The sequence below is a fragment of the Fukomys damarensis genome, unplaced genomic scaffold (genome assembly GCF_012274545.1).
Source record: "Fukomys damarensis isolate Sample0158 unplaced genomic scaffold, DMR_v1.0_HiC HiC_scaffold_3, whole genome shotgun sequence".
Classification (NCBI taxonomy): domain Eukaryota; kingdom Metazoa; phylum Chordata; class Mammalia; order Rodentia; family Bathyergidae; genus Fukomys; species Fukomys damarensis.
This window is the reverse complement of record NW_022900915.1, coordinates 7,007,023-7,032,140: the sequence shown is the minus strand read 5'-3', so window position 1 is coordinate 7,032,140 and position 25,118 is coordinate 7,007,023. Positions and strand designations below refer to the sequence as shown.

Below are 25,118 nucleotides of genomic sequence, written 5' to 3'. Positions count from 1 at the left end.
GCTGGAGGTTCTTGAATGCAAATAATAAATTAATAAAAGCAGATCCTACATAGACCAATAATAATGACCTAAGACCCAACAGGTAGAGAAAAATGAACTGCAGACAAGCCTAACTTTACATATTCATACTAAATCCATTCTCTACTCTGCACAATTTGTATACTTTCTATTCTTTCCTTCCTCTCTACTTTTACTTCTTAGTCCCTGCTTTCTTTAATTTTTCCTTTTGCTTCTTCTGTTTTACAGCCACATATTTACAAAAGAAATAAAGCTATACTTTATTTTTCTTTACAAAACAAAGAAAAGCAATACACAGTCCTAGATTTACAAGATATAAAACAAAAACCCCCAATATGTTCAATAATTACAGAATGCAAACTATATTAAAAATCAAATTAAAAAGTCATCAAAGCATATAAAAAGATACATTCATAATATGAGGTAAATATTCTGTTAGATTTATTTAAAATGTGATAAAAATAAGTGTTGATTTTCATTTCTTGCTTTCTATAGCTAAAATGGAGTTAGCTATTACTATTGCTTTGGAGTTCAGTATGTGGTTACTGAGGTTTTTTATAATATATTATCCAAGACCTATATTTTATTGGAACTCTACTCATCTCAGCTAGTGAATTGCACTAAACAGAATTTTCCTGTTACATACAGATGGGTTCTGGCCCAGGAAAAATCTGGAGGGCTTATTGATGACCTCTGGACGGCCAATGAGTTACTTCTCTAAAATACTTCAGAAAATGTTTCCTCCCTGTTATGTAGTATTTAACTTGTAATAGGTCAGGGTATATATGTAAGATCCTATGTCTAAGAGCCTCTACCTGGTTTATCTTGACATCAGTAGGTGAAAAATAAATGCTTTTTGGATATGAGCCATTACGATTCCTAAAAAAGTTTAAGGAACTATCAGATAAAAGGAGGTGAGCTAAAGTAATTTGAGGCAGTTTTGAACATGAACACAGTTTCTAATGGTCAAACACAAAGCTGAAAATATTTCTTCCTTATTTCTAGTATTTCAGAACCTTTAGAGGATCATTTCTTCCAATTTGTCAAGTAGGTTTTTAAGTTTGACTTTATTTTCTTGAATTTACAAAAGTCATGACAGTAAGGTTATCTACTAAAACAGAATAGGGGAAATACTACAATATTTTAATTTTAATTAATTTTAACACTATATTTTAAGGCATTTCATAATTAATTTATTACTTCAATAATTAAGTAAAATACAATCTTTTTCGAAGAAATAAAATCCCCACTAAACTCAGATGTAATCAATTTGTCATTTAAGAGGACACAAAAATGTGATTTTATATATAACTTGCATAGCAACTATAAGGTAGAAATTCTGATTTCTCACAGAGTTGTTTGTTAAAATTATTTTTTGGTACTTAGTCATTTACTTGAGGTACACTGTTCTCAAGCTTTGTTTCCCTGTCTTTCCAAGGTAGTTGTTTAGGGTGTTGTAATTATCAACTATCTATACCCATTACTAGATGATAAATTCATTCCATTTAGAAAAATATGTTATTATAAACATTGCATTTATAGGAGCTCTTCACACAAAAAGTTGTCTAACATATATTTGAGGTAATCACATGATCAAATCTGTAGTCTACATGGCTAAGATCAAGCCAAACCATAATGAAAATACCATTTTTACACCCCCTTGTTATTAACAAGCCTGTTTTTTTTCATGATGATATTGCTGTTGCATCTCCTTAAACTTAAATCTTATGCTTTAAAATATACTAAGACAATGGCCTAGTACATGTAGTATCTGGTTATAAGAATTTTTTATGGTCAATGAAGCTCCTGTCTTCATCTGCATGTTACATTTCGCTAACATTCAGAAGACAAGGATGCAAGACATCTAAATTTCAGGCACTGTATCATTTCTACTTAAATGTAATGTGATATTAATGAAGTGCAGCATTGGGCTTGAACTTTTTTCCCCTTTAACATGATAATCTCAAAGGCATGGGTACAGTGACATGAACTGCAGTAGGATGGCCTTCTCTCTGTCCTTCTAAGCCTCCTGGCCTCCCTGAGCCTTCTCACATACCCACTGTCACCCTGCAGACACTTCTTTACCACCTTCACTAACTGCACATCCTCACTACCTTTTCTCTGTGTGTGTCCTGTGTGTGTCCAGTTCTTAGGTAAGGACGCAGAGAACCTGGAAAGAATTTCTTCAGGACCCAAAAGCCAGTAATACTAAAAGATCATGAATTTCTCCTTTCTTTTAGTCAGTTCTAATCAGTGTGCAAAAACAGGGTTACGAGTTTTACGCATTTAAAAGACATGCATGTCTTTTGACTTCATTCTTTTTAGCAGGCAGTTTTCTTTTCCCGATGTCAAGGCAAAAGGTGTTTAAAAGGCTTGCCTTGTTCTCCTGCTTAAGTGCCACTTTGACATCAGTCAACCACAGTTTTGAATCTTCTCACCAGAGTCATCTATAAACCCTTATAACAACTTCAAATTACAAATTCAGTGGTGCAATGACGGCGATTCTACTTTAAGTTTTAGCTACATTTGATGCGGGTGACCTTTTCTACCCTTCTTGAATCATTCTTCTTTGTTGGTCTCCATGGCACTACACCTTGATAGTACTTCCCAAATGACTTTTTAAACTAATTCTGTAACAGGACAGCAAATACAACAAACGAATAGCCACCATTATATGTTAGCACAGGAGAAGGCAAAACCCCAGGTAGTGATATTGTAAAGGACAATCGCATTGTCAGCGCCACTCATTTAGTGCTGTAGATGACTAACATTCTGAAACGCGGTTTGGAGAGAGTGCAGAAGTGATTCCTATTTGTTACGACAAAGAGCACTAACTCAGCTAATGTGCAAGATTAGGAAACACGGCAACTCTCCCAAGTAACCTGCTACTGATCTTCAATTTCTAAGACCTCTTTTCTTTAAATATTCAAGTTCATTCAAATCCTTTCTTTCCAATCATTTATTCCTCTATTAAACTCCATTTTCAGGAAAGGATCTGAGAAGTCATCTGGTTGTCACATAGTGTAGATAAGTGGGTGACTTCTCCCAGCAGACTGAATAATGATAATAATAGTAATAATAATAATAATAATAATAATAATAATAATAATAATAATACATTCAAATTTAGTATGGAAGAAATTATAATAAACTCAACAAATAAAACAAAACTATAGCTCAGGGAAATTTTGCATTTCCGACCATGAAATTTATGTCACGATTAAGGAAAACATCTCAGCTTTCTCAATGGACCAGCAATAATTATACAGAAAGTTTCAGGCTTTAACATAAATATCGGAGGCCAGATCCCTAATCCTCATAATCTGAGCTGGATATAGCAGTCCTTTTGTCGGAATTCTTGGAGTTACTCTTTCCATCCTACTGGGGAACCAGGAAATCAAACTATTTTTCTGAACACATTTTTATGTTTCTGCTAACGAGGGTTGGATGTTACATGTCATTATAACAAGTAGAAAGTCCTACAGGATATTCCAGCTTGAAAGTGAAACACTGAGTTAGTGTTTATTTTCTACATGCAGAGTGAGCAAAATTAAATAGCATATTGAACCATTTTTTTCTGGTAATAACTATCTTTCTAACTATAGCTGTTGTATTTGTCTATAACTAGTAAGAAGGTGATCTATTTTATCTCTAATAAATTTTTAAAATCTTATAGATTAACTTTTTCAAACTGAAAAGTTAGATATTTTATCAAAGAACTTGACATTTTTTTCATGTGTGCAGAGTATGATCAAACTAAAGTGATGAGCTTGGTTGTTCAAAAATAGCAAAAGGAAATAATATTAGTGGGAATTTATTACATTAAAATCATAATAGAAGCTGCAAATAATTAAAATCAAAGTGTATGAATATTTATTTTAGCTTGATCTAATTAAAGATTTGCCTGAATAATTACTATCTGGGGGGAAATGAGTATTAGTGACATTCCATGCTATAATAAATTTATATGCAAATTTAAAAACAAGATAATGATGATATCTGATAGCAGAGGAGACTCCAGAATCTTATTCCAAACTTCTGAAAATGTTCTTAGAAAGCTCTTTTATGTCTCTCACTGTTGCCCTTTCTCTGTGCTTCCAGATTTATAATTCATAAGGACACAGACAACCTTAAAAGATGTGTTAACAAATACCTTAAAGGCAAAATAAATCAAACACAAAAGGGTTAAAAAGACTGCATGGTTTCCCCTACATGAGCAACCTAGAGCATAAATAAAGCGCAAAATAAAAGGCAGGCAATAAGGACAGGGTGGTGGACCTTTTGCAAATGGGAAAGGGGATCTGGGGAGGAAGGAAGATTGGAGTGTAGAAGAGACGTGCAAAGGACTACGGTGTTGTATACATATGCACCAACGCCCTTCACGGCCCTCTGTGCTGGCTTTCAGAGCCTAGAGTCAGGTTCTGGCAAACCTGTCTTACTGAAGGAGCACTTCCAGGAGACAGGAAGTCAGAGAAGCAAAGCAGAAAGCGCTGATGGGCAGGGGAACAGCGGGTGCCAATTGCAGAGCTGAATTATCCCACCGGTCTTAGGGACTTTTCTCCTTGGTGGGACAAGATGCCCAACTCCAACATGGCTCATGTTTCGTTCTTAGTTGGCTGGCTCCAAGGCAAGGCAGCACCACTGAGGGTATGTGGCAGCAGAAAAGCTGCTCACCTCATGATGAACAGGAAGCAGGGAGACAAGGGAGGAGCCATGAAGCAAAAATAACCTTGAGAGTTGGGCCTAAAATGACTATCTCTTCTGACCAGGCCTTATCTCCTAGCAGCAAGTCAGCAATAATGACCCAATAATCCAATCACACTCCCAAGGCAGCAACATAGGCTCTGTGGGCTCCAAACCACACCCCAATAGCTGGGACACCCCAATAGCTTAGACATTCTGCCTATTCATTCGTACTAATTTGCCTCTTTAAGAAACAGCTAAGGAACTATTCTGCTTGAGCTCACTAAATATCACTTTACATTCTGAGAATTAAATCTACCACTCTTTGCATTTAACTATATAAGAGCTTCCCCAAATGATTTATTCAGAATAGGCACTAGAGGAGTTTAGGAAAAGCATTCTAAGATCCACTTTTCTTCTTTCCTCAAAAGTACTATCAATATAGATGGGCTGCAAACTGTCCATTTAGGTGCTTGACATAATAATCAGTCCTCTGAAACCTGAGCATTAGCTCATTTTGGATGTCCATCAAGTCCCGAGTTGTTTACCTTTCTGACTTCCACTACCCATGACACAATATTGAAAGCATTGGAGAGCTAGGAAATTTATCACAGACCATTAAATGTTAAATGCACAGCTGGTCTGAGGCTTCCCCATCTCCTCAAAATGAAACATGGGCAAAGCAAAGCAGTTTGACAGTTCAAACATTTTCAGTGTCTCACATGCATATTATTACAAGTCTGAACAACTTGGAGGAGCAGACTCTAGAATGAACACCTTGTCACACATATGGAAATTGGTACTCTGGTAGCCTGATGAAATTGGGAAGCTGATAGATGGAGGATATAAAAGCATTCCTTGTGACTTATGCCACCATACTCTAAATACCAATCACTCAGGGTTCCATGAAAACGGTCACTGATTGGTTTTTGAGAATTGAATTTATTTTGAAATCAACTTTATCTCAGATTAAAAAGAAAGGTACTCAAAGGCCTCAGTAGAGCTTTGTTAAAGGGTATCCCAGGAGCTGCATGGTTAGTGGTGGTCAGTACTATGACCAATGGCATAAAACTGTGGACTAAAATTCAAAACGCTCAAAGGCAAAGCCACTCACTTAACACATGGAAGAAATTTTCCCTCGGCCAGCCTCTCTAAAAGGAATGTAATCACTACCAAAGTTGAGCAACTTAGACTACCATCTAGAATGTTTTCAAAAGAAAACTCTGGAAAATCAAATAGCATAAGACATTGGGGTAACAAGAACAGTTCCTTATAAAACAATCCTTCTGCTAAAACTGCTTAGAGAAAAGTTAACACCAAGAGGAAAGTATCCCAAATCCTAATACATTCAATACAATGTGAGTATATAAACAGTTTTTTAAATTCTTTAGTATTCAGTAACAAAACTTAGAAGTCATTCCCCTCTCCTCTCCTATATATATACACATACTAATGTACCATGTTTTTTTTTTTTTTTTGGTACCTCAGATTGAACTCCAGACCTTGCACTTGCAAAGCAGGTGACAAAATCACTGAGCTAAATCCCCAGCCCTGTAAAATCAATGTTTTATGTAAACTGTCCTGTTTCTATAATTCTACTCTGGTAGATAGTCTAAATAAGTCTAATATGCAAAGAAAGAATCTGGCATACAATTACCACTCTATTTTCAGTGAAACTTTAACTAGATACAAGTCAAAATCAGAAACGCATTCCAAGGAGATTATAACTCTAATCTCCTATTTGCTCAGATTTCTTTCTTCTAACAATATTTTTCTTAAAGAAACTATTATGTTGTAGAATAATTCAGCTAAACTTTGGTACTTCTTTATTGGTTCTACGGTTACTTTTTCTTCTAATAATTTCAAGTAAATTTAAATATAGTAAGTAGAAAAAGAGAAGAGATTAAGAAATGAAGATAATCCAGTGATTATGTTGGCTTTTTTCCCCTGATGATTTCTGCTATCATTGTAATAAGTATCAGATACTCATTTTAACAATGATGCTACACAATAATACGAAATAAGAAGAAAGGGTGCAAAGGGGAAGGGGGAAAAGAAAGAAGGGAATGGAATTAACATGAGAAAAAGAAAAAAGATCTTGTAGATAAGGAGGTGTGGAGGGGTTGAAGGGAGGGCAGGGGGTGGGGAAAAATAAGAACCAAGAAGGATTATGTAAAGGCGCAAATTTCCAAAGATGAGTGTCACTGCATTGTACACCTTCAATGTATCAATAAAATTAATTTAAAACAACAACAACAACAACAACAACAAAATACTGGTATACAAACTGTGTAATGTTGTGCAGAAAAACCATTCCCTCGCCAGCCTGCAACACAGTATCTGTGTTACACATGTAAAATAGAAGGAATTAAGCACATACCAACAAAGAAAAGACTGGAGTGTTCAAACAGTGCACTATGGAGAGGAAAGGGGAGATTCCCTACAAGTCCTCAGCCACCTTGCAACATCTCTAAAACTTGAGTGAACGTTGGTCCCTCCCATCATCTTTATGAAGGGTAGAGATAAGCAGTAGGCAGGAAAATCTACAACATAAGCTCTATGGGCAAAACAGAAATTCATAATTACATGTACGGGAAAGCATATAAAAAAATTAAAATGCACTAATAACTAGGACCAAGAAAAAAATAATATAGCTCTGCTGATATTTTAAAATCTTTATTTTCAATTTAATGATAATTAGTTGTACTATTATTAGAAATTAATAAAGCAAGGCTTCCTTTAACTTTTCCAGGAGATAAACATAAAATTTTGTCTTTTTCCCTGTGCCTAAATCTTTTTGAGTGTTCTGGAGACAAAAAGGAAAGGATAATTACATAACATTAATACTCTGCCCTTTTCTTAGGCAAAAGTATCTGAAGTCATTTCCTGCAGAGAGTTAAATAGAAAGCAAATGTAAATTTCAGCAACTCTCCCAGAGACTGAAATTAACGTGCTAAACAGGTATCTGTTGAATTTTCTCTCACTGCTTACCACAGGGTTGAGTGAAATATCAAATTCCAGTTAATATTTATTTCTTCAACCTCTCACAGCCATAGCCCAGTGGTGAAATAGCACCACAAATTAGGGGTCAGTAGGTCAAGTGATTGCACAACTAAGTATATCATTCCAATATTAATGATTCTTGGACTTTCAAAACAAAGCATTCTCTTCTCCATACATGATCTAATAGCTGCTTTTAAGTGATGGTAGGATTCGAACCACTTTAACTACCCAAGTCTAAGGGGGCAGGTTATGTTTCCTGTCCTTAATGACTAAGCCCTAGGACACTACCTGTTGCCTATCAGTGACTCAACAAGCACTGTGATGGGCATCTTAGGAAACAGCACTTTTTTTTCTTCTTTTTAAAACTTTAAATATTTCAAGAGCATAAGTCCCATTCTTAACACAAAGTATCCAAACAATAGGAGATTTTTGAAATGAAAAGTCCAAACCTCCCCATCTTACCCTTTAGTAGAAATGGAAATCATAGTATTAAGGTTTGATGAATACAAAATGCATCACATTTTATATGTAAGTGGTCAAATGTGCAAATTATTTTCACTTACCCACTGTTCCACTATTTCTTTCATTTTCTTTTTTTTTTTTTGGTACCAGAGATCGAGCTTAGGACCTTGTGCTTGTAAGGCAGGCAGTGGACCCACGGAGCTAAATATCCAGCTCCACTATTATTATTATTCTTTTTCTGTTAACTTAAATTTAAGAAATTGAACATTTTACACATAACCTCTGTAAAGGTGATTTTACAAATATTTTCCCGTTTTGTCATTTTGATTTCACAAAACCTAGCAGCCTCTGATCCTTGGCCATCATGATTCCTTACTGTGCACCCTGCTTGGTGGGCAGGGAATGAGGGAAGGACAAGGCCCCCTGACCCCTCATTTGAGAGTGTATCATTGCTGGCCAAGGTCCTTAACTGCAGAAATAGTGGACTTCACACTCCAGCCATCTGATCTGTGTTAAGAGACAGGTTTCAGAAGTTAAATGTGACTTGTCTCAAAGGTTCCTCTTTCATTTTGCCTCCACTGCTGTTTCAGAGTAAAACACTCTCTCCTGTTCTGCGCCTGTCATCAGCTAGCACAAGAGCTTGATTTTAGAGGAATGGAAGTTAAAACTAAAGCACAGGCCAGGGATTTAGCTCAGTGGTGCTGACACCTGCCTCTCAAGTGCTAGGTCCTGAGCTGCAGCCTTGGTACAAAATATCAGAACAAAACCTAAAGCACATATTTACAGGATATAAATCTGTTATTGGAAAGTTAGAGAAGGTAGGAAAGGAGGACTCCGGTTTAAGTAACTGGAAGTGGTGTTGGGGAAAATACAACTCCCAACTGGTTATATGTCACATACACTGGGTTTGTGTCTCTTGAAATGGAAGAATGAATTTTAGAGGACGACGGAGGTTAAGAATAGAAAGGCTTCATTGGGAAACAGGAAGAGCCCTCGAGAAGAGAGGAGGGGTCTTGGAAGTGGGTTGTTGCTGAGCCTCTTCATCAGGTCTAACTTATCTAGCAAAGTAACAACACAGGTACGACAGGGGTCAAACTATAATTAACCTATAGGATTACAAGTATAGCTGCATAGCCAATGTTGTCCTAATAGGGAAGTGAGTCAATAGCAAGGGTACGTGCAAATAACAAAGGCACTTTTTGTAATGGATGAGTCTAGATGCTCTGGTCATTCAGTCTGTTTGGACTTCAGTTACAGTATAATTACAAGTTACTGCTATCCCTTAGGGAGGCATGTAGGCCAGGATGTTGAATCTTTATCTTAAGGCGTGCTCTTTTTCAGATGTGCCTCTAGTAACAGTTTTGATGTCTTTATTTTCTGTTGACTTCTTTGACAGCCCAGTATCTTTTTGATCGTCTATTAATTTTTATCTAATTTATCTGTTTATAATAAAAGGACACATTCTGGTACAAGGTACTAGGCCAACCAGAAAAGATGGGAAACCAGCTTTGATGGATTAGGTGGTGGGCAGGGGTCTGACTTATCAACTCAGTCCTGGTGTCATATTTTGAATTTCTTAGAGTCTGGAGATTTTTTTGGCCTGGGAAAGGAGTGTCCTTGTCTTTGGTGACCTCAGTCATGAGGGCTCCTCCTTTTTTAGAATCCATGTAATTAATAGGGTTTGGACAATGGCTGGAGACTTCTAGATGTAGCTGAATTTTCCTAATAAATTTCTTATTTGGTGTCCCATCTTGAAGGGAAATGGGATCATATAAATTTAGGGCTAAAAAACCTGTTCAGCCAGCTCCTAGACAGTCACTCTCTAAATGGTCAGCACACCTCTATGGAAAGCTGAAAAGAGAGCTGTTGCAAGATTTACGGTAATAAAGAGTATAAGATGCAAGTCAAGCTCTGCTTTGCTTTTAGATAGTTTTGGGCATCTCTAGGCCCACATGAAGTGTCAGGGTACATAGCAAAATGGCTTTTAATTTTGACCGCCCCAAACAAACAAACAAACACACACAAATCATGTTTTCAATGAGCAGCAGAGAAAGGCCCAGGATTCTGCATATTCCCCATCCCTACGGTGGTCACTGACTTTGTCATGGATGTGTCACATCTTTCCTTTTTTCCATATTATCTACCAATCATATGTGTCCTACTTCAAATATGCAACACAGGGCCTTTTAGGGGACCAAATATTCTTTGAAAAAAATCTATGCTGTACATAAGGAAAGAGATCTGTGTTTCTTTGGTATCTTTTTTCAATCTAGCCTAGATCTCAGGTTATTTAGCAGAAGTCTATAGTCTACTTTGAGGTAGGGCTCTTTACTAGTTTCACCGACAATGAAATGAAATAAACTGTTGAGTTAGTCTTCTGTGTTTGATCTTTATAATTTTCTAATATTTATCACACATACATGCACACACACACACATACATGCACACATGCTCAGAATGTTTTCCAAAATTAGAAAGAAAATAAAACTGTTTCTACTCTGTTATTTGTCCATTAACTTACTGAAGAAACATCTGCTCATGAGGAAACAGGTGTAGAACAGCAAAGGAAGAACTCACAGCTGGAGCACGATGGGTTTGATTGAGCACAGATCTACAGAGCTTTAGCATCTGAGCTCTTTTCTCAACAGCTCACTTACATTGTTTTTCCACCTTTTCAGCAACATTTGGCAATTTAACAGGGAAAAGATTTTAAAGCAATAACCAGATAGATATATCAGCCCAATGCCAAAGTAATCTGTACTCATTTCTGAATCAACCTATGTGCACTTTAAAAACTTTCAAAATTTGGTGTTTTGATGAGTTCTGATAGGAAGCAAATGCATTAAAAATATTGGAAAAGTATCCAGAGAATTTAAAAATGAACAGAGATATAAAATTGGGTAATTTTCTCAGAGGACAGATACTACTAATGAAGTATATGGTGGAGATCTTGCTATTCATTTTGGTTTGTACATTCCCCGAGGAGTGTACACTTCATGGGCATTAGTTAATTCACAGAGAGACATTGTAAGACAGTGTGTGCAGTTATTGTCATGTAATATTACCCTGTGTCAATGCCGAGATGCTAATCCAACTTCCTACAGTTTTTTAAGACAGTCAGTGCACATGGAACCAAAGCTACTCTCTTCACTGCTCAGACTCTATAAAATGCCTCCCAACATTTTTAACATGTCCAGTTTTTTAATTCAGTAGTCTGATGATCACTGTGATGTTCAGGAACTACTTGCTAAAGCATCTCTAAATGAACAACTGAATGGATAATCATATGTAAGCTTCTGATCTAGAGAGGGATGGTAAAGAACACCCACAAAGACATATGCTCTGATCAACTACATATCTTGGTCTTAATTTTAACATCATAGGACTTATTTGCAGAGATCGTGTCATTTGATTTTGGAAAATAAAGGAATTTAGGAGCATGTTTTCAGTGACTGAAGATCTGATTTAGCTAATTTTCACTAGCAGTATTGGTTACTCTTTTCACAAAGCAATCTTCACCTGATGCTTGACCTGGCTTACCTGGGCCTCCTGCATCTTGAGGCACGTGTGTCACATGACTGCTTGGTATTAACCTTATTAGTGCTACAGAGCAGCCCAGGGCATCCAGAGGGTGCATGTTGCTATATTTTAATATACTCAATTTAGTTTGTATTTTCGCTCTTTCTATAAAGGTACCATATTTATACCCCAACAAACACCAAACGTATTTTAGATTTTCACTGAACTATAGATATTCACATATTGTGTCCACTGCATCTTTTCATAACAAAAACTGGGACAACAGTCTGAATGTCTCCCTTTTCTCATTTCTACTGCTAATTCTTCAGGAAATCCCATGAGTAATCTTCAAAATATACTGAAAAAACTGCCACTCCTCACTTCTACTATTACTACATTGACCCAAGTCATGGCCATCTCTCAGTTGGATTATTACAACAGATTCCTATCTAATCTCCCAGTTTCATTCCTTATTGTGTTATTCTGTGTGCTATGTTGAAATGAACGGCGGGCCGCTGTTGCTGTGATCAACACAATACTTTTCTGCACGCCCATCTTGCCATCATAAAACTTCCAAAATGACTTACAAGAACTTACCTCCTAGGTCCCCAGTTATATCTCTACCTTCTTCTCTTCAATTTCTGTCTGTCCCGTTCCAGCCACATGGGACCACCCTGATCCTTCATTCATGTCAAGCAAATTTCTGTCTCTGGACTTCTACATTTCACTATTCGCCCTATAATTTTCATTCATTTTTTGTGCTTCATTGGGCCTTTATGCAAATGTTATTTTCTCAGTGATAACTTAGCAATTTAGAATTGCAGTGGCTTGCCCACTTTCATCCCACCAGCTCTTCCTGTCCTAACATTCAGCTTCCCTTTCTTATACTATCATGGTTATTATCAGAGAATAAGCTAGATATTTTTCCTACTTGCTTATTTTTATTTATCTGACCTTTCCAGAATACGATCTCTGTGAAGTGAAGAATTTTGTCTGTTTTTTTTTTTCCAGGGTTTTATACACAGCCCCTGGAAACTGCCTGAACTATAAATAGCTGTTGAATGGAGTCTTTTCTGGTTTTGAAAGAAAACCAAGTAAATGTTAATGATGAGAATAGTGACAACTGCACATAATAAAATGTTGCTAAAGTTGGCAATGTTTAGATTTCTATTTGGGGAAAGGGTTTTATACAGCCCCTGGAAACTGCCTGAACTATAAATAGCTGTTGAATGGAGTCTTTTCTGGTTTTGAAAGAAAACCAAGTAAATGTTAATGATGAGAATAGTGACAACTGCACATAATAAAATGTTGCTAAAGTTGGCAATGTTTAGATTTCTATTTGGGGAAATGAACCATTCTTTTAAAAAATGTGAAGTTGTACCTCTTATAAAAAGGAAAAGATGAATTCTGAATAACTTAAGAAGTTTATAATCTTATAATCTCTCGCTGGAGAATCATCCAAGATTAAAAGTTAAAAGCCTTTCAGAGTGTTCATTGTAAATTGAAGTGAAATTTGCTTACATTTCATTTATGATCTTCATAAACAACAATGGCAAAAAGACAGTGACATAAAAACAAAAACTTATGTAGCTATTAAAAATGGAGGGGGATGATGTAACCTCTGGCTTGTCATTACTTCCTGAACATTCAACTTCCTTTGGAACTGTGGTCGCAAGAGATCCTCTTGAAAGATACAACTGGACATAGGCCTCTGATTCAGATTAGGGCCTTACAAGCTTAGATTTAAAAACTTTCAGCATTTCTGACATGTGTTGCTTGCATAGTAATAGATCCACTGACCTGGGTCCCAGTTAGTCCTGGCTTTTTGACTTTGTGATCTTAGTATCTTTGTCTATAAGTGAAGGAACAAACAAGATTCTTTCTTAGCCATAGGGGAAGGAATTTGGCCAGATGACCTTAAGCAAATAGATCACTACTTCATTACACCGCTTCAAAGCATATAAATACAAGATATACAGACTGATGCTGCCACCTCTGCCACCTTTCGACTATACATTTGTCTGAGGGGATAATACAGTTTTTTTAAGCACCACAAAGGAACATCGATATTGTTGTTACCCTGGTGGGTAGAGGGCAGAATTAGTAAAGCAATATTTTTGGTTCTTACTTCGGTAAAATCTTTTCATGATAAATTAGAGTTTCTACAACAATAAAATTTTAAAAACTTACTCCTTTTCTCATATAAGAAAAAAGAACCAGAAGTGGCCCTTAATATATATTCTAATTCAAGTAATCACAACCAAAACAACTGATAAACAAGCATCCGGAGAAGCTTATTCATAGATGCATGTGAGCAACAGCCCAAGGCAAGATTCAGTGGAATTAGATCTGTCAATCTCAGCTTCTCCTTCTTCCATAACAAACATACTTGTTTTAAAACTTATATTTAAAGATCTATTTTCCTAAAGCAAAGAAGTCTCAGCGTCAAACTACCTTTCAAACATCCATGGAATGGCATGTTGAACTCCTTTAAAATGATTACATTTTATCACTTGATTTGTACCAACACTAAAATCATCAATAGGCAAATAGAACCAAATTCAGGGGTGTTATGGAGAACACTAAGAATCTTCCCCACATTTAGGAAGCCTGGAAACAAGAACTTCAGGATTCCATTTCATCTATTTAACCAGTGAGGTTTTATACTAGTGTAAGTATTAAAATTAGATAGAATTTGTAAGTAAAGTGCTTGGTGGAGTGTCAAATCAATAGTAATATTAGTAGCGGATCAGGGGCACCACACCTGCCTTGCAAGCTCAAGGTCCTGAGTTCGATCTCCAGTACCAGAAAAAAAAAAAAATAGAATCAGTGAAAACACAGCAAATGCATTATTATTATTCAGTGAACATTTAATGAAGTTTATTTTTCATGAGATGCTTGCACATCTATGGGACTTCAGTATCTTCTCCTTCACTAATATTTCTTTTCTCTGAGTTTCAACCAGAAAGGCTAGAAATTCCCTCTGTCGGGTAGGAGAAAGAAAAGTTAAAGAATAAAGGAAGTAAAGAGAACAGTTTAGTATGCACTGGAGTATGAAGGAGAAAGAAAAGTCAGGATTTTGATCATTAACACGAGCCTGCAAGTTTTAAATTACCTAAACAAGACTGTTTAATAACTCAAAGTACATAAAAGACTTTGATTTCATTTGCTTCAACCACAGTTCTACAGGATTTTATAAATGGAGTTGCCCCGCACAGATAAACCTTCAGGAAGGCACCGGATGCTCATGTACGAGAAGTGTGGTTGACGAACAGCTTCCAACAGTCTGCCGTGGCTTTGCAGGCTGCTCAAGGTGGTCTGACGCCAAGACTGGGCAGACTCTGGAGCCAGGGCCCGGTCACGTCTGAAATGCACTCTGCTCTGAGCTCTCTGTCGGGCTGGCAGGTGCGGACAGATTCGCTCTGCTTTCTGAAGGCTTTCCTGGCTCAGTCGGTCCCTTTTCCTTTCTTCGGTACTAAAGTGTTAAATCTCAGATGACTCTTCCCCAGATTCACGTTGGGAAACTCCAAGAACCCTAAGAGCACAAGCTTATCCCCAAACATTGACCTCTCTCTCCTATTCCTAACCAGCTATGATGTCCCAGCCACACAGCTGAACTTCTGGGGACTTGTTTCCCACTCACAGTGGGGACTCTTGATCCCTTTTCTCCCTATCTCTCAATAAGAGGTGAAGGTGGGTAGCAGGCACACAGGGGAACTGTCCCATAAATTTCCCTGAGGACTCATTTACTAGGCTTAGGGTGGGTGATGGCATCCTGTATCCTTCTCATTTTGGAAATAAGAGGGTATTGAGACATAGCATGGTTCTCTCAGACGGAACCCTGGGCAGCATCTCACCCACAGCTTCTATTTTAATACCCTCGTACAAATAAGTACAGCTTACAAGGTATCACTAAATTAGTAGAAATGATAATACATATCATCTAGATGTGATGAATACTATCTTCCAAACGATAGCAACTTAGGAAGAAATTCTCCCCAGTGTCCAAAATTATCTCACATCTCTGTTATCTGGGAGAAAATGATTTATTGATATAGAGAGTGGACCATAACTACACGGAATAGAACACACTATAAGGGTAAATTCCGAACCCGTACCCTTGCAATTATGTAGATGGATTTATTGACAATAAGTAGTAAGAGAATAAGTGATAGGAATCAACCATAAATGAAACACAAATCATGCATTTAGTTGCTCCCTGAGTGCCTGTGTTCTCTGATTTATCAAACTGCAAATCTGTGAAGCTAAATTTTGGTTCAGGACAACTTCTTCCTCCTACAGATTTCTACTCTGCCTCTGTGAAACAGAAAAAATATTTGACTTGGGCATATTTCCATTAAGTTTATTTCAACAAGATTACTTATAACTGAAAAATAGTAGATCCTTGTATGTTTACTCAAATGCCACTCTATGATACTACGTTCTGTCTTTCCTCAGGGAAGACACTGTTTGGTTTTTCTTTGCACCATTGCATCTTGTTTAACTCAGGCACAGATTTGAATGAGTGAATTAATTCATTATAAACTAGGAATGGTTTTTAAAGTAATGCACCAAACGATTGTCTCATTCATTTTTCTGTCACTGGGACACAAAACCTGACACCCACACCTTTAGGAGGAGGCTTCAGCCCATGGTCTGCTTGTTCCAACACAGAAACACAATGGTAGAACGGCATGGTGGAGAAAAGGTGCCTACCTCACGATGGCCAGGAAGCAGAGCGAGAAGGAAACGGCCAGGGATAAGCACATACCCTGAGAGCTCACACTGCCAATGGCCTACCTTTAACAGGGTCCGTTCTCTAACAGCACATTCAGCTTCTGAACTCGTCAATGGGTGAGTCCACTAATAACGACAATGCCCGATGATTCAATCGGCACCCACACACGTTAGGTTTCTGAGGGAAATACCAGATCCAAACCACAACAACGATGTAGATGATATTCACAATTTATACAAGACATGTCCCCTCTGTAGAACTCAGCCACTTCAACACTTGTGTGACGTATAGGAACCCTGATGATCAATAACACTTTCACTGGCCACTAGCCAAAGCTACAGCGCCACCTGAGTGTTATAAATAAAGTGTACATATAACCATCTGGATCTGATGTTTTGTAATTCTTTAATGAATAAAAATAAAATCTGTGAGTTGTTCTATTAAATATTCATGCATACAGCTTGACAACAATATTATATACCATACTATTTCAAATGTTTTCAAAACTAGTTGCATGCATGAAATCTATTGAATAATGAGACAGCACCAAGTACACATAAAACAATTAGAGTCTACACTGAGGCCCCAGTAGCTACGCAAGACCATCCTGACTCAAGAGTCCCCTCATCCCCCGCTGCACAGCAAAGTGGGGGAAACACACCTTGCCAGGATCAAAAATGAATTGTTCCTAATGGAAAAAAAATGAATTGTGCAACTAATAGTGTCAAATTAGGACTATATATTACACTTTCCAAATACAGAATTTAAACACCATTGAATTAACAGGTTATTTTCAGAAAACAAGTAATAACTAAAAAGTAATATTAAAATTTTCCTATTTTTGAACAATGCCTTAAGCACCAGTGTTTACCAGTCAGATACATGCTGCTGCTAGGATTTTAACCAAGCCGAGTGTCTTTACGCACTCCTGTAATCCCAGCACTCTGGAAGGTTGAGGTTCAAGGTTCTTAAGTTCTACCAAACCTAAGCAACTTAGTAATTTGAGACTTGGTCTCAAAATTAAAAAATGAAAAGGCCTGGAGGTGTAGCTCAGTGCAAAATCCCTGGGTTCAATCGCCAATACCCTAGTATCATAAAAACAAAGCAAAACCAAAAAGCTGAAATGGAGATTTTTAATATAAAAGTAATTTTACTTTTAAGTAAAATAATTTTTAGCATATACAGTTTTACTTAAACTGATGCATCCATTACAGGGAGGAACTTTAAAAGCCATTTAAAATTTCCTCTAAACCTGCATAAACTTGGCTATCACTTAAATGGGACCTAAGACAGTGAAAACCTCCTGATTGAATTCGTTAAGACAAAACATGAGAGATGATAAAGATAATTGAATGAGAGTATTCAAATTATGGCTAAAATACCAAAAATAGCCAAAAAATGTATCAGCCCATGGCTCAGGAAGTATCTTGGAGTTAGAAAATTAGAAAGGCAGTGTACTACAGTCTTTGCCAGTGTCCCTGGGGCTGCAAGGTTAGTCAGAAAGGCAATGACACTCTAGAATGAGGGTCACAAAAACAGGAAAAATACAGCACAGAGCAACTCACCGCCTGTTATTTTAAATTAGATTTACCTACGTGTGCATGTGTACGTGCACACACTGCTGCTGGGGACCATGGTATTTTTGTTTTTTCATCTCAAATTTTAAAACAAATGTAAACTAACTAGCCAGCATTTTAAGAATTGCGATAGATAACAGAATAAAATGTATAAGTATTTTGATCCACATTATTATTTAGTGAATATTTAAATAGATTTCCCCACTAAACTTTCTGAAAGAGGGAAAGTGTTATTGAAGTTTTAATAAAATGACATAATTTTGAAAATTCAACATAATATAAAATGCTGCCTAAAATGACATGGAATTTTAAGGGCAGCAAATGCCCATTTTCAGAGAATTAGTTCCAGACCTTAAAAAAATGTAAGTTGTCAAATTAAGCTCAGAAATTACAAGGCATAAATCCATTTACATCAATAAATTGTAGCACTGCTATTTGGAGATCCCACCTGACAGTCGTTAGACTTTTGCTCATGTAAAGCAATGGATTCTCCTGAAGGAAATCCTGCTTGCCAGAGTTTTCAATTTATTTAAAATGTGATTATCTCTTTACTATAATAAATGTAGCATACATTTTAATAACTTCATTGCTCACAGTTTGTTATATTTTTAAATTAAATGTGATGTTCATCAAAATGTTGGATTGGTAATTATGAGAGACTATGGACAAAATAATTTCCAGTTATGAGTTACACAAGGAGCTGCAAAAGTCAGACATTTCAGGAGAAAAGCGCGGAACAAGTTATGTGCTCTGGTTGGAGGCAAGGCAGCCCTTGGACCAGGGCAATTCTCTTATTCAGTGTCCTGGTCCTCCAGCACCATCATCTCCTGTCTGGGTCTGGTGATTTCAATGAAACTGGACCCCACCTGCTTCCTGCTTGACTCTTCAATCCATTATCAATGTGAGAGCTAAAAGATCAATAAGTATAAGCTTAGATAATGTCTGAGCAGCTTGAAAAGACTGAAAAGATTAAGACAATACCTTCTTTGTTTTGTTTTGTTTTGTTTTACTCTTTAGCTTCTTTAATTAAAAGACAATGTTTTGGATCCAACGAGACGCCCTGATCCGGCTCGTGTGGACTCTCTTGCTTGCCCGGGTCCTCCTCATCCTTGCTTCCTTCGCTCAGGCCACACCAGCCCTCATTCTTCACCAGTTCTTGGCTCTGCGCCTTTTACATGTTGCTTCTTTTCCCCAGGACGCTCTGTTGGACTTTCCACAAACCCATTTCACTAGGTTCCACCCTAGGTGTGCTTTTCTTATAAAATATTTCATTGACGCCTAAGTCAGACACAAATTGGGTCTGTTAGGTTATTCTCTCCCATGGAAAGCCAAATTATGGGGCCAAGAAGCACGGAAAATGCCAACAGCACTACATCCATAAAGGGCCTTAGTATGACACTGGAGTTAAGTGATTCACGGTAGACAAAATGTGTATTTATCAAATTTCTTCTCTGGGGAACAACCCTTTGCATTATTTTTCACTGCATAACCTGCTCCAGGCTGAAATAAATCATTCATCAAACATTTGCTGAATCAATGAATGTTGAGTAATAAAACTGTACTCAGTCCCAATGCTGCCACCTTTAGTTTTGATTTTGGGTAACAGTGAAGCACAGATAACTTTTTGTAAACATGGAGTTAATATAATAGCTGCCTAGCTCTTTCATGATGATTTTCAAAGGATTAACTGAGACTGTAAATGTGAAAAAGTGTACAACCCTATAAAATGTCTTAATAATTGTCAATGTTATAAATCTATTAATCTAATTCCTACAGAGGCTTCAAATATTTCTTTTTGCATACAGGACAGGAGCTGGGTTTGGAGACTGTTCAATATCGATTACATTTGGAATTCTCTTGTTTTGTTACATTTTCATACAATAATTAAAAAGCAGTATTTGCTTATCTCAAACTGCACTCTTTCCGAGCACTGGCTCAGTGTTGTGTCTAATTTTTTAATCATTATCTATGGGTACAGTGACCTGCCAACTGCACACCATTTCTCCAGGCATGGAGAAGAAAATTAGCTCTCCATGTTACCGACAAAAATCAGCATAGGGTGCATTTTGTAAAATATGATGTGATTAAGAGTATCTTATATTGTGTCCTTAAGAGGAGTCAAAACTAGGGCTAGGTGACACTGTGAGTCTGTTGCACACTGCAGAGAGCTTTTGTGAGGGGCTGCACATTATTATTTTGTGCTACAAATAAATCCTTTCCAACTCATTGTAAATGAAAAGCACATAAGAAACTGTCCTTACAGTAGTAACTAAGTAGAGGCTCAATAAAATAGAGTGCTGGTATGGATTTCCATACTAGAAGATTTAAGTGAACTTATTATTTTGAAACACTACAAAGTTCATTTAAATCATATCAGCACTGGAAAAGCTGAAAAAAATCTGAACTGAAAAAAATCTTTCTACTTCTCATGTGGGGATAGTGTAGACCTCGGAAGTGGGAGCTCACATTTACACTGGGGAGGACATGTCTTTACATGGGGCAAGTCAGGTTTTTGATGTCTTTGTTCATCTGCGTTAACCTCATCTTTCGTCGGCACAGGTGAACAAAGACAGGAGGTATAAGTAGCACACGAAAGTAACTTCTACACTGACTGTATATTTTAAACGAAACGGACTGTTCCAAACCATCTAAAGTTGTTACTGATAACCTGGCATTAGGAAAATATCATAGAGCAGTTCAGGCTGAAATTGTCTTCTTGTTAAACATCATTTCCTTTTAAAAAGCTATTTTGAAATGAAAACTGGTTTTGCCATGCTGTGGTTAAATAACTTGTTCTATAATGCTGTGTAGTTACAGAGCAAGTGTTTACTCCTAGACAGGGTAATCTTTCTGACTCACATATTATTTCTTATCATATTGACCAAAGAGAGAATAAGGTGGAGAGTGTTAGCAGGAGAACCTGAATGTTTACTTCTCCAACACTTTCTCAGGGCTTTCTTTCCTTCCCAGTGATGATAGCTTTAGATTTCACCATGCTGTATTCATTACCTACATACTTATTACCGTGAGATCTGAAGGCATAAGGCACAGAAATTAGCCCTCCTTTAACCTTATTGGGATCTTCTCCTCCAATGACAAACACGCTGGTTTTAAGCAGTTGCTTTCTGTTTCATAAACACCTTTGTTCTTTTTTAAAATTCCCATTGTATTTCACATATACTCTTATTCCACCATGTTTATATTTACAATAGTTATTATCAGATGAATTGAGAAGCAGACCTAAGAGAAGTAAAAATGCAGCATAGTTTGAATCAAAACCTGGGTTATGATTCCTTCTCATCTATGTAATTCACAGAAGAAATGAATACCAAACAAAACTTTACTACTGACTACTTCCTTATGATTAAGTCAGTTAACATACATAGCACCTACAACCTATCTTTATTCTGCAAAGGGCAGGGAAAATAAAAATTTTTAAATAAAACTCAAATACCATGTTTTTTTGGTAGAGATTATCACACTTGTGAAGAAGTATTCCATAAACATAACTGTGATCTGAAATTTAAAAATTTTCAGAAGTTTTGAGAAATCTTCTTTTTGACTGTCCAAGGAAATGCTAGCCATTTCTATGGTCCACAGCCTACCTCGAGTTTATGAGATCATTATGAGATCATCATAATCGAACTTCAAATTTGCCTTTTCCCCAAGTGTAATAATTATATGGCATATTTTTAGACTTTGAATTTCAACTGAATTAAATTCCACATTTTACTAGAAGCTTCACAGAATCTTTGTATAAAACTGAAGACACAAAAAAACCTGAAGAAAAATAACTGCTAGATGTTTACATTTACTGTAATTCAGTTACTATTAAAGTTGAAATATATTCAAAATAGTGTGTAAGTTAAGGAGGCAATGTTTAAACAATATGATTTTATGGAAGGCTCCTTTGAATAAATAATCACGCCCAAATGTAAAATGATTAAATTCTGTGCTGAGAATATATCATTACATTTATCAGTTTACTCGCTAGTAAAAATGAACTTTGAAAAAGAAAATGATAAATTAGAGTTGATTGAACAGGGTGAAAAGAAGAAGACAAGCTATTGTCACAGAGAAAATCCAGCAGAATTGATCTGCTCTTGGAGACATCCCTATCTCTTACATTTTTGTTAGGATCAAATAGAAGCATTTATATCAGTAACTACTATTTGAGGACATTATTAGGGGTGGCATTAACAGCAGTGACCCACACAAAATTATACGCATAGAAACCAACAGTATCTTAACAAACTACCTAGTCATGCCTATTTATTAAGGTTGCATAGATAAGGCTAATATAGTAACAATGTAAATATATTATATAGTAAAGTGGGGCAAAAAATGTGAAAGTCAAAGTTAAATAACAGACTTGATAAACCCAAATTACTGAGACCATCAAGCTGGACTAGGTCGACATAAGTATTCACTGATCTCACAGGTATGTAATTAAATTATTTTCTATACTAATGCTATAAATCAAAGTGTCAAATCCATGCAGCCTTTACTGAGAAGTATTTTAAAAAGCATGCATACCTTCAGAAGGTAAAAGAAAACTAATCCACATTCCCAGCAAGTGACTTAATTCATTTAAACACATAAAGAATAATATGCCGCCACCTGCCTTGCAAACACAAGGTCCCGAGTTCGATCCCCAGTAACCCCCCCAAATGAATACAGTGATTACTCCTGTACTTAGTATATCTGCATTAAAATATGGATTTTTTCTAATGGATGGTACATGATTATGTATATCAGCAAGAGAGTGGGTAAACAATAGACATGAATACCACCCTCTTTCTTATTCTATTAAAACTCTAGTAATGAGAAAAGCAAACGTCCTAACAACTCTAAAAGCTATAATAAGTTTTGAAAATATGACAGATTTGCTCCTTCCGCCTTTTCTAAATATTTATCTTTCACATGATTTACGTAGTGTTTACCTTTTTCTGATAAGCAAAAAAATGAGTAAGACAAAATAACTAAAGCAAAAAGAAGTATTAAAATTTATTTTGGTTTTTGCAAAATTTGGTAGAATGACTTTTGTGATATTTGTGAGTCTGTGTGTTTGTGGGGAGGGGAGAGAAGAAACAAGCAGGTTGTGCTAGAATTCTTTCCTGCTTAAATAAATAGAAAACTCTATTACCATGGAAACTGTCATGAAAAGTTACTCTGTGTGTGTGTGTGTGTGTGTGTGTGTTTCTTTCCCATATTAAGCATAACATGAACAAAAGATCAAGTTGCACTGATGTAGGTGAACCAGGAATTCAATTATAAATAAAAATATTAGTAATTTAAAATTTCTTCCCATATTTCTAGTTGGGTATTATTATTATCCACATTATTTAGTATGGTAGGAAGGGCAGCAAAATAACCACAAGTACAGGAATGGAAATACCTATTTCTTAGTACAATACTAACCACGACCCTTTAAGTACGACTATATATGAAATGCTAGTAACTGCTTATTGGAGTTGTGAATCTAAACAAGAGTCTTTAACCCATCACTTTAAATATATAACAAAAATGTTAGAAGGCGCTACATCTATTTTGGTAATATAAAGAATAAATACACCCCTCACAAGGGTTACGAGCTCAGCAGGTAAAGCCTTTGATTCATGTACTTGTAAGGCAAATATACACCTTTGCTACCCCAAGTACTGGAGATGGCTCATTCTCTTCACTGTAAATATAATAGATGTGAAAAGAAAAACAAAAAGAATAACTGGAAATGCTATGAGATAAAGAAAATTAGATATACCCTGGATAGTAATAATGTCTAATGAACAATACTGGAGAAATTATTAAATTACTGATATTTTGATTTAAAATTCAATTCCTGTTTTAATGACACCAATGCAACCTTGAACTTTTCTTCATATTCTGCTTAATATGGGGAAAGAATACACACACACACACACACACACACACACACACACTCACTCACACACAGACAAATACGAACTCAGACTTGAAGCATCTGGGAGGATTGAATGCAGACAGGGTAAGGAGATAAAACAGGTGGAAAGAGGCTTCTCAGGGTAATGACACGGACACTTACTAGAAAAGAAGTCACTGCTTAGGTGAAATTCTTCAGGTGTGATTTTGGTGAAAAGGCACAGATTCTGAGGGTTTATCCTCAAAATCTCAGATTCTGCATTTATTTCTCCCCTGAATGTCTGACTCTATATGTCTAGGATTTTTAATATATATTTCAAATGACTCAGATATGTGGTCCTGGATGGCTAAAGACGGCCTAAAGGTGGCGTGGAAAGACATGGGGACGTGTAAACGGCGGGGCTGAGCTCCACAAAGCTCAGCCGAGGCTGGGCCTGAGTCACGGGAGTAGTAAGAGGCCCAGGCTCACTCACTGCCCCGGTAGATGCAGCTCTGCTGTGACGGACACCCTAGAGGACAGAACTTGGTGTTGTCCTTCTCCTCTCCTCTGATGCCGAAATTGGCGCTGTGGTTGGATATTTACAGGACATTATCATGGATGATGCGTTCTAGCTATTGCAGAGAAATTTCACAGACAGGTACTGCCAGGTGTATGAAGACCTAGAGAAGAATAAACTCATCCACACACTCAGTTTTAATGAATGTGTTTCTGTAGTGGAAAAGTAACTGCAGAGCAGCTGCTGGAGGGATTCTGGGCTGCAACATGGCAGCTTCCACAGCACCATAAAGGTGAACTGGCCGGTAACATCTTCAACAGGCTGTTCACAATTGCAGATTTTCTGGCTTTTAAAGAAATGTTTCTGGACTACAGAGCTGAAAAGGAAGCCCAGGGACTGTATTTAAGTAGTGGCTTAGTGGTGACATCATTTTGAAAATCATCTAATGTGCCCACTTCCTGGAATAATCTGTGCCACTACATAATGAAGGGATCATTCTAGATGTCATCAGCCCAAGAGGCTCAGAGGGACTTCAGCTGATGATAACGGAAGAATGCATCTTGGAAAGACTGCTCGGCAGGCCTTCATTCAGGTTAAATATTGATGGATCAAAAGCATAAGGGAAAGGGAAAAAAATATGAGAAAAGGTAAAAATGGAATCAAAGTCTTTGTAGGTGGGGAGGGGAGGAGGGGGTAAAGGGAGGGCAGGGACAAGTGGAAAAA

At 36.8% G+C, this 25,118-nt stretch overlaps 1 protein-coding gene and 1 pseudogene across 1 annotated transcript in view; one reads left to right on the top strand and one right to left on the bottom strand.

Moving 5' to 3' along the window:
- Chsy3 (chondroitin sulfate synthase 3) overlaps window positions 1-25,118 on the bottom strand; it is a gene marked incomplete at its 5' end in the record, with an annotated part of 226,213 nt that overhangs the window by 122,278 nt on the left and 78,817 nt on the right. The window lies entirely within an intron of this gene.
- Window positions 24,419-24,896, top strand: LOC104864348 (annotated as a pseudogene).